The 17944-nt window shown below is 43.3% G+C and overlaps 1 pseudogene; it reads right to left on the bottom strand.

The window, feature by feature from the left end:
• Nucleotides 1-6119: 6119 nt before the first annotated feature.
• Nucleotides 6120-17944, bottom strand: part of LOC101528734 (large ribosomal subunit protein P2-like) — a 225316-nt pseudogene continuing 213491 nt past the window's right edge.

The raw sequence follows: 17944 nt of genomic DNA, 5'->3' as shown, positions 1-17944 counted from the left end.
AAGATGTTCATTTTCCGGGCCTGGTGTGATAGCCTAGTGGCGAAATCCCTGCCTTTCATGTGCTGGAATCCCATGTGGGCACCAGTCTGTGTTCTGGCTGCTTCACTTCCCATCCAGCTCACTGCTTATGGCCTGGGAAAGCAGTAGAGGGTAAACCAAAGCTTTGGGACCTTGCACCCACATGGAAAACCTGGAAGAATCTCCTGGCTTGGCTCAGCTCTGGCTGTTGCAGCCACTTGGGAAGAGAACCAGTGAATGGAAGATCTTTCTCTCTCTGTATCTCCTTCTCTCTGTAAATCTGCCTTTCTAATAAAAATAAATCAATCATTTTTATGGATTTTTTGAAATTCCTTGTGTGCATCTATTTCAAAGTCTTTTGAACTAAAGGAAATCTATCTTTACATTCCATTTCATGAATGGTACGTGATGCTAGTGATGGTGTCATAAACATTGTCCACGTGTATGTGATGTGAACTCTATCTCCAAGGTAGAGAAAGATCTTCATATTCTACAGAAGAACAAAGTAATAAACTTGGGCAGACTGACAAGCCCCAGTGTACCACAAAGTTGGCTATGGCCAAGTCCTGTCTGTGTCCAGATCCTATACTCTTTCCTCCAGGGGGCCTAGGCCAGCCTTCTCAATTTCAAATTCCTAATGTAGGGCCTGATGCAGCAGCCTAGCAGCTGAAGTCCTCACTTGCACATGCCAGGATCGCATTTGGACGCTGGTTCTAATGCTGGCGGTCCTGCCTGTGGCCTAGGAAAGCAGTCAAGGACGGCCCAAAGCCTAGGGACCCTGCACCTGCGTGGGAGACCCGGAAGAGGCTCTGGGTTCCTGGCTTTGGATCAGCACAGCTCCGGCTGTTGCGGCCACTTGGGGAGTGAATCAATAGATGGAAAGTCTTTCTCTCTGTCTTTCCTCCTGTCCGTATATCTGACATTCCAACAAAACATAAAATAAATATTTAAAAAATTCTAACATGACAGGCATGCTGTCTTGAAAAGTGACTATGGCTTTTTAAAGGTCATTTATCTCCTTGAAACTCCACCAAGGGCATGCATTCTCCAAAGAGTTCTTAAACTGCTGTAGGCTTGAACATGCGTCTGCATTTTTAAAAAGGTGAAGGAAGGGGCCCTTCCCAAGAGGCTCATCATTGCTGCTATTCTGCAGATTGGCATTCCTGGATGACCCTTTGGCCTCTGCAAGGATCCGTCCCTCCGTGTGAATAGATTTAGTGCTAAACCTATTTAGTGATGAGCACCCCACAAATGACACTGCTGGCTGAGCCCCATACTGCACACTTGCCCAGAATTGCTCCAGCAAGGGAAACCTAGCAGACAAACCCTTGGAGGGATTTGCATTTTAAAGAAAAGCTGGAACTGCTGCTCACAGTTGGAATGGCAGGATCTGGCCCAAGAGAAGGAGGCTCATGGCTTTCCCCAGCAGGAGTTCTGTAACACCTGGCAGCTGGCTGTGTGTTCTTTGTGCACAGAGAACAAGATGACGAACACTCGCTCTGTCTGTGGCAGGCTGGTGTGGTTCAGAGAAGATTTATCAGCTCCGAAACCAAAGCATGCAATGTTATTTACTGGAAATGCCATGGCAAGAGCTCTCCTTTTGAACAAACCCAAGGAGGTCTTGCTCTGGGGTTCTGGAACCAGCAGCATGGTAGGTGGGATCCTGCTAGGATCAGCTCCCTCCACCTTGGGGACCCACAACTTGGGATCAGCTGCTTTCTTACCCTGTTGTCCCAACCTGCCTGCCTGAACTTCTTGACTCCCTGCTTTTGAATCTGCTTACCCAGGGGAGGGGTCTGGGATGCTGGTCCTGGTTTTAACTTGACCCTGCCACTTCTGGTGTGTGCCTCAGGGTGGCACTAAAACTATGGCTTGGAAGGCATAGACCATGCAGACTTAAGGGCTTGGCTCAGTATGGGTGCTTGAAATATCCTTCTTGTTTCTGTGATCACCAAAGTTATTAAGTGTAAGTCATGACAAAGTCAGGGCCAGGCTCAAATCCCAACTCCCCCGTAGATGAGCTGATTGGCCTCTAGTAAGTTCAATAAAACTCTCTGAGCCATGAATTCCTTTGCAGGAACAGGAACCAAACCTGGTTCCTTGAGTTAATGCAAGGAGGAATCAAGGTGAGTTACAGAAACTATCAGGCACTGTTTCTGAATTTGAGAAATATTTTGTTGTGTACATTTGATTTGTGATGTGGTGGGTGCTCAAATGTTCCTCTGTCCTTTGCTGGGAAGCCGTGTTACACTCTGTAGGATCTCCCAGGTGCTGAGTTCTTGTACTACTGTGCTCTACCAGACATTGGGCTCTGCATTTGTCTTTCTTCTAGGACTCAATGTGGGATAAATGTCCTTGGTATGTCACTCTAATTCCTATCACTTTACCCTTCAAAGTCCATTCTAACCTGCAGCACGGTATCTAGATCATGTATAACCCAGTTTCAAAATACGATGCAAAAAGTCACATATTGAAAACCAGAATCTTATTTACAGTTGAATAGCATCAATAATGCCAAAAACTTATTTTTTCATATTTTAAAGTTTTACTTACTGACCTTATTTGAATGGGAGTGAAGGAAAGAAAGGGAGATGGAGTGCGAGAAGGAAATATTGACTTATATTCCATTTATTGGCCTGTTTCCCAAATGCCCGCAGCAGCTGGGGCTGGGCCAGGTTGAAGCCAGGAGCCAGGAACTCCATCCCAGTCTCCCATGTGAATGGCACAGAACTGAGTTCTTGAGCTGTCACCTGCTGTCTGCAGGGTGTACATTAGCAGGAAGCTGGATCAGAAGCACAAGTTGGATGTGAATCCAATATGGGATGCAACAATCCAAGGAGTCTTTACAAAAATATTTGTTCATTCGAAAGGCAGATTTAAGAGGCAGAAAGAGAGCCAGAGAAAGGTGAGTGTGTGTGTGTGTGTGTGTGTGTGTGTGTGTGTGTGTGTGTGTGTGTGTAAGAGAGAGAGAGAGAGAATTCGCTGGTTCCCACTTCTCAAATGCCAGGCCATAGCCAGGAGCCTCACTTAGGTTTTCCCACATGGGTTTAGGGACTCATATACTTGGGCCATCTTCCACCACTTTCCCAGGAGCATTAAAAGGGAGCTGGATTGTAAGTGAAGCAGTGGTTCTCAAAGCAGCACCCATATGAGACGTAATACCACAATGTCAGCCCTTAGTGATGTTTGTACCACTATAAGCCACAACTCCTGCCCTGATGCCAACTTTAACCAGTTATGATTGTTTCCAAGGACCCTGGAAATGTTCCCCACAGTGGATTGGGAGTATATCAGAAGGCTTGTGAAAGATGCTTCTCCAGATCTCAAGGGCTGTATCAGAGGCATTCATCTCTGATGCCATATACAGAGCCATGGAGCAACGGAAACTTAGTTCCATCCTATGTGGCCCCACAGAAGGCAATTGGAGGCTTCTGCTGTGTTCTGAATATTTACACTGAACCCTAATCTCACTGTGGTGGATGATGAGATCACTAAGTTTCCACCCTTGTGAATGGGAGTCATGCTCTTCAAAGCAATGCCTTTCCATCACTGGGAGATGTAAAAAGAATGTGTCACCTATCAGAAAGAGGGAACCCTCACTGGACATTGAGTGTGCTGGCTCCCTGGTCTTAAATTTGCCTGCTCCAGGACCATAAGCAATGAACGTCTGCTGCTTATCAATTGTTCAGTCTAAGTAGTCTTATTAGAACAGCTTGAGTGACTGAGAAAAGCTCTTTCCATGGGTTTATCATGCAAACACACTGTGTCAGGTGCTGTAATACAGAGGACATTGAAGTCCCCAGAGGCTAAGTAATTTACGAAGATCTACCCAGCTAGTAATTTCTCTGAGGCAAAGGCTACCTCATTTTCATCTGTTCTTCCCCAGTAGCAAACACAGCATTAATGACACCCTAGGAACCTGATAAATGTTGAAGCAAATGAGGATAAACTAGTTTTTAAGCCACTAGTCTACTTTCCTTATACTTGCAGGTTTTTTGTTTTTTCCCAGATCTTCCCATATCTTTCTGTGGTGCAAAGCTGTATGCCTCCAGTTCTGTGTCCAGGAAAGACAGACAAAGATCTTCCATCCGATGGTTCACTCCCCTATCCAAAGCCAGGAGCCAGGAACTTCCTCCACATCTCCCACGCGGGTGCAGGGTCCCAAGCCATTGGGTTATCCTCGACTGCTTTCCCAGACCACAAGCAGGGAGCTGGATGGTAAGTGGGGCTGCCGGGATTAGAACTGGTTCCCATATGGGATCCCGGAGTGTGCAAGGGGAGGAGTTTAGCTGCTAGGCCACTACCCAGGGCTTTTTGTTTCTTCACCTAGCAAACTTTTATTCCTCCTTCAAGACCTAGACTAAATAACACCTCTTTATTATGGAGTTTTTGATAGTCCCTTCCGGAGCGTTAGCATCTCCCATACAGGGTTCACAGATATTTGTACACTCCTCTCTTGGATTCTAAGATTGGATGACGCGACATTTTCTTCCCTATGAGCAGTCTGAGGGACAGGCCACCTTGGAATTGCCTGGAGTATCAATGTACAAGAGGGAAAACCATGCCTGCTGACTTGTCTTCACAGAAATGTCCCTTAGGCAGATTCACCTCTTCATAGTTTGAAAACAGTATGTCCAGTTGCTGATGCCCAGCCAAGGATACATAGCAAACTGTCCTGAAGTGATTGGCAGTGCAGGCATCACAGCAGAAACACATCCCAACATCAATAGTAAATTGACCTTTTGACTCATACTTTGCCCTTTTGTGAGTTTGACACAGTTGATCAATTCCTCTATGTCTCACTGTCTAGACATCTAGAGACAAGGTCTGTTCAGCCAGCGTTAGAGCCCCATCACAGACCTCAGTGCTTGGCCCAATGAACTCCATGCATCTGTCAGTGACTCAGAGAAACACAATAAACCTTTGCTCATTAAATTTGCAGATGACAAGAGAGTGGCAGGGATGGTGATTATAGTGGATGACAGAATCAGGACCCAAAATGATTACAATAAGCTGGAACAAAGGGTCAACTCATTTAGCATGGATTAATAGTGGGTCCAAGTGCACAGGGGCTAGAGGGGGCGTGGTATGAGATTTAGCAGAAGTGTGTGGCACAGGTAGCAGCAAGTCCTTATTTATTCAGGACTTAGACCTGAGAAGTATATCTGTTTGGAGTGTAAACTAAGTTTGTGCTATTAGAAACAGATTTTTTTTAGAAGAAATGAAGAAGTGTTGGTATTGTAGTGTAACAGGTTAAGTAGCCACATCTGCACTGCTGGCATCCAATACAGACACATGTTGGAATGCTGGCTGCTTCACCTCTGATACAGCTCTTTTCCTGGGAAAACAGGATGAGGGCCTGAGTCCTCGGGCCCTTGAATCCGATGTGGGAATTTCACAAGAAGCTCCCAGTTTCAGCCTGGCCCAGCCCCAGCCACTGTGGCCAATTAGGGAATGAACTAGTGGATGAAAGATTTTCTCGCTCCCTCCATCGTCTCTCTCACACATATTCAGACTTTCAAAATAAATAAAATAAATCTTTGAAAAAGGGGGATAAAGGAAGAGACTTTCCTCCTGGACTGGTCTGTGGTCAGACAGCATCTGCTTCCCACCTTTTAGGCACTTTGTACCAAAGTGATGCACATCCTAAATGAAGCAGTCTGAACCTGACAGTACTTAAGTCCAAGAAACTGAAAAACACAACCCTGTAGGGTTAGGGCTGAAGGAGGGACATGATTACCCTCCCAAACACCCAAGATTTTGTCACATTAAAGAGTGATTTTGTAAGGCTAATGGACAGAATTAATATTAATTGAGGAAACAGTCAGCCAGGCACAGCTCTGTTCTTTTTAAGAAAGAATGTTCTAAGAAGTCAATGCTACTCACCAGGGGAACAAACCACACTGTGACATCGGGAATACTCCTTTAGTTTGATTTTGTTCCTGGGGTGCTAATGGGAGAGATTGCAATGTTGGAGAGAGGGATCGACTTCCAAGTATAATCTTCACTTGACAGGCTAATTGTCCACATTATCCTTGTCTTCCTATTTCTTTCTTCTTCTTTTTCTAAACATAAAAGGCTTTATTAGGGGGACACAGGATCTAGTCAAACAGGCCAAACCCCATGTCGTCTGACTCCTCTGACTCTTCCTTTTTCTCCTCCTTCTTCTCTTCCGCTCGCACCGGCAGCTGGTGCCGCGGATCCTGGGGCAGCTGACTAGGCTACAGCCCCACCAGCGGGTACACTGGCCAGCTTGCCGATGCCCTGGGCGATCACATTCTTGATGTTCTTGCCATTGAGCTCACTGATGACCCTGTTGAGCCTCTCGTCGTCAGCCTCGATGCCCACACTGTCCAGGATCTTCCTGATGTCCTTGGCGCTGGGCGATGCGTTGTCCCCAAGGGCGGCCAGCAGGTAGGAGGCGAAGTAGCACATGTCTGCGGCCTCCCTTCTTTCGTCCCTCGTGCGTCCTCGGCGCAGTCCGTGGTGGAAAGGTTCCTATTACTTTCATAACACGAGCTGTCCCTGTCCCCAGGAGTCCAGCGGGAGGGAAGGTGAAAGGACAAGTGGGTATGTGGAGACACACACTTTTGCTGCATCTCTCCTTGCCAGGAGCAGGTCTCCTTGTGCTCGGGGCAAGTTCTGTTCTGTAAGGTTTCTCATTTCCCCCATGCTAATAAATAGACAGTCCTCTACGCATGTCTAGTCTGCATCCCCAACTCTCCCACTCAAACTCTTTTGATATATGAGTCATTTGCATTTGAATATCATGGTGAGTCCCTGGAAGGCAGGACCAATAGCTCTCATCATGGTAAACATTGCTGTCATAACATGATGACTATGGATGCATGTCCTAATGTCAGACAGACAAAAATTCAAATTTCAGACCCCTCTTCCACCCCTTACTGCCTGTGTGGGCTTGAGTAAGGTATGAATCTCTGAGACCCAGTTTCCTGGTCTGTAAATTACAGGGATGATAATAGTGTCTCCTTTATAGATTGGTGTATTAAATAAGACATGCAAGTGATCAACACAGCAAGATTATCAACACAGCAAGATTATTGGTCACTGCTACTCTACAACTATAACATTAGGTTGTCACCAGAAGTGTCTGCTTCTCAGCTGGGATTTTCCTCCCGATACAGACTCCTTGCCTGTCTCTGTGGGTAAACTGAGAACTGTTCTTTTCAGCATCTCTGCTTCCCCCTGGAAGAGCCACACGGTTTTAAGCAGTGGCCACTGCCTCATCCTCTTATCATCCTTCTGCAAGTGACTTTGACTTGATCCCCACCTAATATCATTCCAATCCTAACTTTTAGATTTATTTCAGGAGAAGCTGTTCTCTCATATGCCTTGCACTTTAATGACTTTCATTGCTCTTGCTCATTTTGATCTGTTTAATAACATGTTTTAAACGAATCCCTTGTAATAAAAGGATTTCATTACTAATGGAGACAGCTGTGTAATGCAGTGAGTTCATTAGTTTTACTTTTCTGATGAGGCCTGCTGGAGCCAAAAGTTTGGCAACTCTGCAAATGGGGAAGTAGGAGAGAAGGAAATTTCCAGTCCAGGAACAGTTCACAGGCTGCAGAAAGAGCAGTTTGTGTCTCCAAAAAAGAGATGGCTAAGAGTAGAAGAGTCCCTATCTTGTGGACAGCTGATGACCACAGGGGGGAAATCCATCTCGATGAAGACAAGGTACAGTGCTATGAACAAGCAAGACGCTCCTATGATGCTTGCAGACCAGGTTCACAGACATCAGCTGTTCTTACTGGAAGAGATAGTGGAATTCTCCCTCTCTACCTTGGCAGATGTCTACAATTATGCATATTACACAATATTTAATGATCTAACACACTGACAGCGTGATGACTTATCTGTCTCTGTATTCCCTGGATTTAGCCAGATTTGGCACAAGGAGGATGTTTGCTTTACTGAGATAAATTATTTTATTTTGCCCCTAAAGTCTTTCTATGCACACGTCAACATGCATGCAAATTTGCAGCTATCTCTAAATTGCTGACAAAAACATCCATGAACTCCTGACCTCTAGAGATCTATCTGTATGACACGAACTATCAAATAGTTCATGGAAAATGCAATTAAAAATAAGTTCATTTCCTGCAAAAAATTTCAAATCTGTGCATATGAGGGGGGTTCTTCAAAAATATCACAAAATGTGTATTATGAAAAAACTATGCATAAATTTCCAAAGTTTGGTATCAAATATACATATCTTGTAATTCTATTTTTTATGATTTTTGAAGTACTTTCCTATTACCAAGTACTCATTTAGTTTCTCAATATGTTTGCATCTCATTTATCTTTATAATGTTCTTACAGCTGGATTTATCACCTTCTACACTGTATCCCTCTGACCACACTTGGAGTTCTTACTGGAGTATTACCTAGTACAGTAATAAAGTTGTTGTACATTCAATGGAGAACCTTGGACCTATCCTTGATATCTTCTCTACTTTTGTGAGGTGCTCATTCTCTTCATTTTGCTAATTTATGCATTAAGCAGTTTAAATCCAGCTTATTCTATCCTCTGATTGTGCCACCACCTACATCAAAGCTTCAGCCGTCCCTCCCTCACCTGGACTCTAGAGTATGCCCATCACAAAACCATTCTGTGACCAACAGCAAGACTGATCCACTTCATTTTACCATACTCCTGTTCTATTCCCTTTATTCCAAGAGAAAATTCAACGAGCTCCTTAGTATGATCATTGGGTCCTTAGCAAGGGCAACCCTTTAGATCTCTCTGGTCTCACTTAGTATCTTTTTTTTTTTTTGCAGTGCCTTCAGATTTTCTGTCTCATCCTTTATTTTAATTCCTACAAGATATTAGGTTGATATTATCAGGCACTTGGGTTTGTATCCCCATGAAGACTTCTGAGTGTGAGTAGGTAAAAGACTATACTAAGTATTACATACAGTCTTGTTTAAATATCATTACAAAGCTAGGACATAGATTCTCTTGATCCTGATTTCATAGATTATATTTCTGGAGAAGATAAAGCCACTTAGGGAAGGACAAAGATTCAACTCTGACCCAGTCCTTTAGGAACATGGTCAAACACAATGAGGGCATTTCCCTGCCCCTTTCACAGTCAGATGTCCCAGAAAAGAGAAGGCCTTTCTTTCCTGACTAGGGTCTTGGGCCAAGATGGAAATGGCCTTCAGGAGACCACACAGACCTGGTCTCACCTCTGCTTTCAGTGGCCAGCTCTCAGTCCTCTCCTTGTACCAAGCACCAGCCCCACCCTATGGTGATGCTTCACAGACTTACTATTTTAGCTTTTTCTTTTTTCCCCATCATCTCAGTCCTTAATAGCATTATCCAGTCTTGAGCTTTGACATCCACCTCCTCTTGAGTTTACCTTCAGTTCCACTCTCACCCCTCTTACCTAACTTCTCAATGGTTATTCTCATTGACACATCAAGGTCAGTCATATCTAAGTTCACTTTGGTTAGAAGAATACTTCCAACTGCCATTTATGGGGTTCATTGTATGTGTGAAGTCTTACAAAAAGTATTTTATTTATGTTTTCCTATTTTACTTCCAGGAGCACTGTGATACAACAATCACATTTTGTAGATGAGAAATTAAGCTCAGGGACACACAGTGCCTTATTTAATGTCTTATAACAATTGATGTGTGCACTCTTGATTCCAAAAGCTATGCTTTTTAAACAATAACGTAACAATCTTCTCCCCAAACTACTCTCCACAGACTATCTTATATCTCTTCTTCCATTCCCTAATTTTTCAGTGTCAAAAACATTGGAGTTAAAACATGCAGTGCTGGGCCCGGCACGATAGCGTAGTGGTTCAAGTCCTCGCCTTGCAACTCCGGAATCCCATGTGGGCGCCAGTTCTAACCCCAGCAGCTCCACTTCCCATTCAGCCCTCTGCTTGTGACCTGGGAAAGCAGTCGAGGATAGCCCAAAGCCTTGGGACCCTCCATCCACGTGGGTAGACCTGGCTCCTTGCTCCTGGCTCCTGGCTTAGGATTGGCTCAGCTCCAGCTATTGCGGCCCCTTGGGGAGTGAATCATCGGATGGAAGATCTTCCTCTCTTTCTTTCCTCCTCTCTGTATATCTGCCTTTCCAATAAAAATAAATAAATCTTTTAAAAAAAACATGTAGTGCTTTGGAACAATCATTCCATTGGATGTGCTGTTTTCTCTATCAGGCAGGCCCTTCTCCTCCCCCTGCCTCTCTCCTGTGACCCCACTGCTAAGATCATCGTTTTCTCCTTAGTGTCAATGGCTAGGTCTCCGTGAGCTGGAAACTGGCCTCATTGGTTTGGTCTTTGCCACTAAACCTAAGGCTCCTAATTCAGAAGTGGTGCCAGAGCATTCCCCTGTGACAGCAGCAATCACCTGAGCTATCACAATTTTGATACCTGTGGGTTTCTTCTTTGTGCGTGCTTTATGGAACAGGAATTGTAAAGGCTCACCTTCGCAGCTCCTGTCCTGGCAGCAGATGCCTGGTGGTTAATGACTCATCTTTGATGCAACTCACTTCTGTAAATTCCCACAGTGAATAAACTGCCCTTTGTTGCATTTCTCGAATTTCTCCAACATTTTCTGTTTTCTCGGCCACCATGCAACACTGGAGTCTCTTGACCTCTTGCGTAGCCCATTGCAATTACCTCTAAACTAGCCTCCTGGCTAGTCCTTGCTCCTCTGTCCCGTTCATTTAGATGATTTCTACTCTATTAACATTGCCTTGTACACATCGATTGCTTGCTTGATGGCTCCCTGATGCCCATATAATAAAGATCAAGCTCCTGAGCTTGGCTTTCAATAACTTTCCCAATATGCCTTAATGCACCCTCCAGTCTCACAGTTACTGCAGCACTGTATAAATGGCCCATTGTAGCCAAAGCACGCAGCTCACCATGCTGTTAATGCTCCACTGAGTCCCATTTCCATGTCATTGCTCACACTGGTCCTGCTACTTGGGATGCTCTCCCTTCTTCTCTGCAAATATTTGAACTCCACCCCATCTTCACATTCCAGCTTATTTCTCTTCTCTATTTGACCTATAGAAAATTTTCTCACCTGGTGGAAGAAAAAGCCTAAACTTTTCTGAGGGACAGAGATTAGAAAATTCAGTTACTGAGTAGTAGTGTGGCCTCTGTGAGTTGTATAACTTCTCAGGATCTGAAATAATAATTCCCACTTCAAAGAATTATGCAGAAGATGAAATTAGGGCTTATCTGATTTAAAATAGGTTGTATTTGGTAGCCTAGATCATACCAGTCTAGAATTTAGATGGAGCCAGGTGTAGATGGGAGTCTAAGGGCTAGACTTGCCTTGATACTGCATCATGAAGAAGAACTTGCTAAGGGGTCAGAGAGCCAGGGACCAAGCTTGACTGAGATGGCACCTCGATGACAGCAACTAGGCACTGCAGAGAAAGCTCTTTGCAAAGGTCAAGCTCTTGGATTTGAATCTCAACACTTTTATGTCTTAGCTGTGTGGTCCTGGGTTAGCTATGTCACTTTTTTGTGCCTCTCCTCTCATTTGCAAAATGGGGATTACATACAGAATCCACTTGCTAGGGTTAATGCAACAGTAAGTGCATCGCCTATAAGGAGTTTAGATAGCTCACACAGACTGCACGCCTTTAATAAATGTTCTTATTTTCTATATGATTAGTCTGAAAGCTCTATGGATTTGTCTTCATCCCTGGGTAAAGGGACTTTGAGTAAATGTAGAGAAAAATGTTTCACTAATCATCCCTGAACGAGCTCAAAGAGAATAGGGAAGACAGCCTCACAACATCTGTTACAAAGAGTAGCACAGGTGAGTACGGTGCTGCAGGAAACAGTCTGAAACTGGGTCACACATCAAAGTTTTGGAGCAGCAGCTCTTAGCTCTGCTTGCAAGTTTGAGCTGCGTGATATCAACAGGTGCTGATTTCTGGGCCCCATCACCACTTTCTGATTCAATGCATATGACTGGGTCCACATTTGGGTAGTGTTGAAAATCTTGTCAGGTGAATCTGTTGTGCCTCCAGAGCTGAAAAACACTAGGCAAGGGAGGGACCACCACAAAGGTCAGGATAGTGTAAATGGGCTGTGAACAGCTGGAAAGAAATGAAGAGAGTAGAGCAGAGCCGATGGAAAATGATGCTGGAGACAGGGCAGGACTAGGTGAGGTATGTGAATTAGGTGAATTGCCTCTTGAGGCAAACTATATGGAGAGTGAATGACTCTTTCAGCTGTGTGTAGTGGTTACCTCACCTTCGAGTCAGTTACGCCTGGGGCAGTCCCAGGGGTTTATACCAATGTGTTCATTTTCTTCTTTGGGATGCTACTGTATGTTGACCATGGTTTTTTTTTTTTTTTTTTTAGGCACATAAATAAAAAGTGAAAGACTAAATTCCTATTCTGACAGTGCTCTATCTGCCCATTACTAACCCATTCATGTACTATCCAACTATCTATCCCTCATTCACACAAATATTCACCCAATAATAATAAAGTATATATATAATAATATATTGAGGGTCTATTACAAATAGAAACTGGGTAGGTCCTAAAACGCCCTAATTGTTAGTTGCCTGTTTGTGCTTATGTCAGGAGTTCCACCTCTGGTATTAACTTATGATGTGAAAGATCGATTGTAGTCTTCTAACTCTGGAACCAGCTCTGGAATATTGATGTGGATGAATGGAATTTTTCTAGAGCAATGACTTTGGCAATATTAGTTTTAGAATCTTGACAATGTTTCTTTTTAAAAAAGATTTATTTATTGTTATTTGAGAAGTAAATTTGCAGAGAGGAGAGACAGAGAAATCTTTCATCTGCTGGTTCACTCCCCATATGGCTGCAATAGCTAGAGTTGAGCTGAGCCAAAGCGAAGCGCCAGGAGCCAGGAGCCAGGAGCTTCTTCCAGGTCTCCAACATGGGTGCAGGGTCCCAAGGACTTGGGCCGTCCTTCGCTGCTTTTCCAGACCACAAGCAGGGAGCTGGATTGAAAGTAGAGCAGCCAAGACTCAAATGGGTGTCTATAAGGAATGCAAGCATTTCAGGTGGAGGATCAGCTTGTTACACGACAGTGCTGGCCCTGACCAGGTGTCTTTCTTCCCAATGATAGCATCACAGTTTATACAATGGAATACTGAGTGCTGGTGATAATTCAATAAGCAAATAAGCATGTAAAGCCTAACTCATTGTAGATGTTCACAACAAAGCCAGAAAAGTCATGCGCAGAATTCATAGCATATTTAACTTCAGGCTTTTCATTTTTTAACCAATTGGAAGAGAATGTCAGATTTTTCCTCCTTAAGAAGATATTAAAACTTGAGACTTGGGAGATTTAAATGCCATCTAGTCCAGCAGGCCCAAAAAACAGTGCCTTGATTAAGGTTGAATAGCAAGTTGCTGATTTGTGGTTTGGGGACAAGCTCTGTCTATTTGGTCCAAGCTTTCACTGAACACCCATAGCTGAGGCACCTCTGGTTTCAGCTCAATAAAAAGTCAACCATTTTAACAATTACAGATCTGAAATCAAAACCCAGAAACGGCACAACACAAGTTCACATTTTTTGAGCACTTACTGTATATATAAGGCATACACATGTTTGTTGTCTCATTCAATCACTACAAAGTTCATGAAGTAGGTACTATAATTATTTTCTATATTTTACAGATGTGAGGGAATAGGGCTTAAAGAGATGAAGTGACTTCCTGGAGACTTACAAGTGGGAAGCAGTGCTGCTGGACTTGAGCCCTAGTCTTTGTGACTTCAAAACTTACAGAAGATACCTCTAAATAATTTATACACACTCCTGCTCCCAGAGATGGCTCTGGACCACATATCTAGGACAAAGTGAGAAGACTAGTAACATTTCTCATTTTGGGCATATCATGGGGTTTATGGCAACAATCTTTCATGTTTCTGAAAATATAACAGGAAGAACCTCAGTGTTTGGAGTAGGCATTGGGAAGTTCACCTACAAATTCTCTGCCTCCTCAAGTGCTTGAAATTCTGCCATTAACAGTTCATTTCTTTGGTTTATTTGTGGTTCTCATCTTGAATAGCAAGGAGTACAGAAAGACACAGTAAGCCCTACCAGCCCAGATGAATGAGATTATTCTTTCCTCTCCCATCTGTTGAACTCTGACACATCTTTCAAGGTCGAGCACAAATATCAACAAATACAGGAACTTATAGCATAGTGTGAGTCATTTCTCTGTATAGTGGGTTAGAGATGTAAGTACTGTTAAGGAAGCACAGGTTCTGCCTAGATTGCACTCTGCCTGGTGGGATACTGATTAAGAAAATACACAATTACAATGCAAGGTAGAAAGGAAGATACTGAGTACAAACACAAGGAGGGGTACAGAGGAGGATCCTAGTCTGAAGAGGGCAGAGTCAGACAAGTGCCCAGTTCCCCTGGGATATAGTCCTCTATCCACAGTGTTCACCTAGCACAATGCTTGATCATGTCAATGCATTTATCCTGGCCACCCGTGAAGTCCTCTTCACTGTCTCTCTTAGAATAAGAGGTCCTATATATTACTTTTGGTAATATGGACATTTTGATTATGTGGATCCTGCTGATCCAGGAACATGGTAAGTTCCTCCATCTTTAAATGTCTTCTTTTTTCGTGTTCTGTAATGTTCATCATAGAGATCTTTCACATCTTTAGTTATAGGAACCAACATATGTAAGGTTCCTCTCCGCTATTTTGAAGGTACTGTATATTCAAGTTTTTTCTTGACAATGGGGTTCATCATGTATACTGGTGCCATCAATTTATGTTCATTTATTTTGTATCCTGCTAGCTTGTCAAATTCTGAGTTCTAATAGTCTCTCTCTCTTTTTAAAAGATTTATTTATTTTTATTGGAAAGGCAGATATACAGAGAGGAGGAGAGACAGGAAGATATTCCATCCAATGGCTCACTCCCCAGGTGGCTGCAATGGCCAGAGCTGAGCCAAGCCGATGCTAGGAGCCAGGAGCTCTTCTGGGTCTCCCACGCAAGTGCAGGGTCCCAAGGCTTTGGGCTGTCCTTGACTGCTTTCCCAGGCCACAGGCAGGGAGCTGGATGGGAAGCAGGGCCACCGGGATTAGAACCAGTGCCCACATGGGATCCCAGTGCGTGCAAGGCAGGGACTTTAGCCACTATGCTATCGCACTGGGCGCTCCAATAATCTCTTGATTGAGTCTCGTGGTTCTCCTTTGTAGAGAATCATCCAATATGATCCCAACAATATTTTTTCTCAAAAACAGAAAAGATGATACAAAAGTTCATCTGGAAACACAAGAGAACACAAATAACCAAAGCAATTCTGAAGAATAAAAAATAAAGCTGGGGGCCTGCTGTGGTGGCCTAGCAGCTGAAGTCCTCACCTTGAATGTGCCGATATCCCATATGGGCACCAGTTCTAATCCTGGTGGCCCCGCTTCCCATTCAGCTCCCTGCTTTGTGGCCTGGGAAGGCAGTCAAGGACAGCCCAAGGACTTGGAACCCTGCACCCACATGAAAGACCTGGAGGAAGTTCCTGGCTCCTGGCTTCAGATCAGTGCAGCACCGGCTATTGTGGTCACCTGGGGAGTGAATCATTGGATGGAAGATATTCCTCTCTGTCTCTCCTCCTCTCTGTATATCTGATCTTGCAATAAAGATAAATAAATCTAAAAAAATGCTGGAGGAATTACAATTCCAGAACTTAAAACATACTATTGGGCAGTGGTCATTAAAACAGTTTGGTATGGTACAGAAACAGAGAAGATCAATGAAACAGAATAGAAACCCAAAAGGGGAGCACAGACATGTACAGTCAACTAATCTTTGACAAGAAAACTGAAAATAACCCAGAGAAAAAAGTCTGGTCTCTTCAACAAATGCTATTGGAACAACTGGATTGCAGTTTGCAGCAGTAAGAAGCAAGACCACTCATCTTTCACTTTGTATAAAAATCAGCTCTAAATGGATCAAAGACCTGAATCTGTACCCAGAAACCATCAAACTCTCCAAGACATAGGCATTGGTAAGACTTCTTAGAAAAGCCATCCAAAGCACAGGCAGTGAAAGTCAAAATAAACAAATGGGAGTACATCAAACTAAAAAGCTCCTGTACAGCAAAGGAAATGATCAATAAAGTAAAGAACAACCAACAGAATTGGAGAAATCTGCACACTACACAACTGATACAGAACTAATATCCAGGATTTACAAAGAGCTACAGAAACTCAATGGCAGCAAAAATAAAAAACAACCCTGAGAAAGGATGGGAAAAGGAAATGAACAGATAAGTTTCAAAAGAACAAATTCAAATGGCTAATAGACATATGAAAAATGCTCAAGTCTCCTGGTTTTCAGGGAAGTACAAATAAAAACCATGCTGAGTTCTATCTAACTCCAGTGAAATTGGCCTACATTCAGAACATTACTAACAACACCTGCTGGGATAGATGTGAGGGAAAAGGTACCCTTCTTCACTGCTGGTGGGAGTGTAGGCTCATACAACCACTATGGAGGTTGGTACGGGGAGTGCTAAGAGAATTGAAAATTGATCTGCTATATGACCCAGTTATCCTTCTTCCGGGAATATATCCAAAGGAATTGAAATCTCTTTTTTAAAAGATTTATTTATTTTTATTGGAAAGGTAGAGTTACAGAGAGAAGGAGAGAGGAAGATCTTCCATCTGCTAGTTCACTTCCCAAGTGGCTGCAATGGCCAGAGCTGAGCAGATCTGAAACCAGGAACCAGGAGCTTCTTCCAGGTCAACCACGCAAGTGCAGGGTCCCAAGGCTTTGGGCCATCCTTGACTGCTTTTCTGGACCACAAACAGGGAGCTGGATGGGAAGTGGACCATCTGGGAAATGAACCATCACCCATATGGGATCCCAGTGCTTCCAAGGCATGGACCTTAGCCACTAGGCTACCACACTGGGCCAGGAAATGAAATCTTAATATGAGAAAATGATCTATACTCCTTTATTTACAGCAGCATTATCTACAATAGTGAAGTCATGGAAACACCCCAAATACCTGTCAAAAGAGGAGTAGATACAGAAACTGATACATCTACTCTATGGGATACTACTCAGTCACTAAAGAGAATGAAATTCTACCATTTGCAACAAAATATCCCAACTAGAGACCATTATGCTCAGTGAAATAAGCCAATCCCCAAAGGACAAATACCATATGCTCTCTTTGATATAAGCCAATTTTCACGCAAAATACAAGACCAATAGATATATAGGTAGGCATAGATAGATAGATAGGTAGATACATTTATCTGTAGGATCTGTATGATGTAGGGAAGTACACCACTCTACTTCTGAATGAAAGATGGACTCCAAGGAAACTGTTAGACATCTTGACAATAGAACACCAGACTTTATACCATTTTCTCTACCTACAATGTCAGGATACACTTAAATAGCAGAATGATGGACTTGCAAGTTTTGCTGAGGGACTAAACTATTGTTACAATATAGTAGGAAGAGGGTGGGGAAGGGTAGAAGGGGGAAAACCCTGAGCCTAAGAAACTGTATCATGAAAAATAAAGTAGGAAGCTGGATGGGAAGTGGAGCAGCTGGGACATGAAGCAACATCCACAAGGGATTCTGGCAGATCTAAGATGATTTAGCCACTAGGCTATCACACCGGGCCTGATTTCTACAACAGTTTTAATTTTCTCTTCATACTTATGGAACTCCAAGTTTTATTACGAATGATACACTTTGTGTTATTTTTAAATGTCTCTTTAATATACCTTTTTTGAGTCATAGAGATTTGTATTTGTTTATGAATGATCTCCTCAATCAAGAATACAATGGAAAATAAATCAGGGATTGGTGAGCCACAGGGACCAGAGGGAGATAGCTGTCTATTCCTGCTTGCTGGGGTCCTGCTCGCATTTTATCTTGAACATATTCTAGT

Source organism: Ochotona princeps, chromosome 17 (assembly GCF_030435755.1).
Source record: "Ochotona princeps isolate mOchPri1 chromosome 17, mOchPri1.hap1, whole genome shotgun sequence".
Lineage (NCBI taxonomy): Eukaryota > Metazoa > Chordata > Mammalia > Lagomorpha > Ochotonidae > Ochotona > Ochotona princeps.
The sequence above is the reverse complement of the archived record's forward strand: the minus strand, read 5'-3'. Positions and strand labels throughout refer to the sequence as shown.